This window comes from Apaloderma vittatum, unplaced genomic scaffold, assembly GCF_000703405.1.
Source record: "Apaloderma vittatum isolate BGI_N311 unplaced genomic scaffold, ASM70340v1 scaffold18856, whole genome shotgun sequence".
NCBI lineage: Eukaryota > Metazoa > Chordata > Aves > Trogoniformes > Trogonidae > Apaloderma > Apaloderma vittatum.
This window is the reverse complement of record NW_009720245.1, coordinates 39,073-40,931: the sequence shown is the minus strand read 5'-3', so window position 1 is coordinate 40,931 and position 1,859 is coordinate 39,073.

Here is a 1,859-nt window from a genome sequence, read left to right as displayed (position 1 = left end):
TGGTTACCAGACACTGTTGGGATCGTCTTCGCTTCGCGGTCGGGCTGGAAACGTGCCAGCTCTCCTCGCCCTCCGGTTCCTCCACCACTCCTCCAGCTTCACAAACTTCTCGTGCTGCCGGTGGCTGTGTCTGTCCTAAATTACACAAGTTGCATAAAAGACTGGTGGCGCTGAGAGCTTGTCTCCCTAAGGCAAAACTCCTTGTTATTGCTGCTTTCCCCAGCCCAAAATCACTCAGACATGCCGCAAGCAGGGCTGATGCCCGTGGCCATGTCTTGCACAGTGATGTGACACTGCTTGGCAGACAGCGAGCTGGCAAAGGCCCAGCTTGTTCAGGGAGTGGGCTAACAATTAAATAGACTAATCAAACACAATCCAATATTCAAGTCCATATATGTTTGCTTTTGCTAGTATAGGTTTAACCAGCACCCTGGTACTAGGACTGAGTTTTAGCCAAATGATCTTCTGAGGTCCCTTCCAACCCCTAACATTCTGTGATTTGCAGCTACTGTTTAAAAACTGATTCTGTTTTTGATCTCTGACATTCTACTGTCACTTAGAATCATATTATAGAATCATAGAATGATTTGGGTTGGAAGGGACCTCAAAAATCATCTAGTTCCCCCTGCCATGGCAGGGACATCCACTAGATCAGGTTGCTCAACACTCCATCCATTGTGGCCTTGAACGCTTCCAGGGACGGAGCATCCACAACCTCCAGGAGTTTCTTTTTCATCCACTCAAGCCTCCTGACATTCTTGCCCTCCTTCTTTTTTGGAATACATTGCTCCTGGGCACAGAGGAAGTGGTTCTTGAATATGGACCTGCTTTCTTGAGCCCCTTTCCCCTTCGGGGCTTCATCTCAGGGTACTCCACTAAGCAGACCCCTCAAGAGGTCAAAGTCTGCTCGCTTGAAGCTCAGGGTGGTGAGCTTGCTGTGCAATCCTCTTGTTGCCCTGAGAATCTTGAATTCTAACGTTTCATGGTCACTGCAGCCAAGGCTTCCCTTAAGCTTCAAATTATCCACCAGCCCCTCCTTGTTGGTGAGAACAGGGTCCAGCATGACACCCCTTCTCGTTGGTTCCTCTACCACCTAGAGAAGGAAATTGTCATCAATGCTTCCAGGAATCTCCTGGATTGCTGACACCCTGCTGTGCCGTCCTTCCAACAGATATCTGGGTGACTGAAGTCCCTCACGAGGACCAGGGCTTGGGAATGTGAAGCTGCTCTTATCTGTCTATACAGGGCCCCGTCTTCTTCGTCATCTTGATCAGGTGGCCTGTAGCAGACCCCCACTATGATATCACCTTCCCCTGTTTTTCCTCTAACTCTAACCCGTAAGCTCTCAGTCAGCTCCTCATTCATCCCCATGCCAAGCTCCATGGATTCCAGCTGGTCATTGACATAGAGGACGACACCCCCTCCTCTTCTCCCCTGCCTGTCTTTCCAAAAGAGCCTGCACCCATCTACTCCTACGCTCCAGTCATAGGAGCCATCCCACCACATCTCCGTGATGCCGGTAACATCATAACCTTGTAGACACGCACACATCTCTGACTCCTCTTGCCTGCTCCCCTTGCTCCGTGTATTTGCACAGAGGTGTTTAAGTGGGGCCCCTCTAGAAGCCGACTTACTGGCTGGAATCCATTATTTTGCACTTCATGTGCTCTCTCGCTGACCTGCGATCCATGCCTGGCTCCAGGGCATCTATTTCCAGCACTGGCCTCAAAGCAGGATGGATTGAGGATCCTCTCTCTGACAAATCTAGTTTAAAGCCCTCCTAACTAGATTGGCTAGTCCTTGTCCAAATATGTTCTTGCCTTTCTCATCACCCCCCAGGATACCAGGGTTCTCAAAGA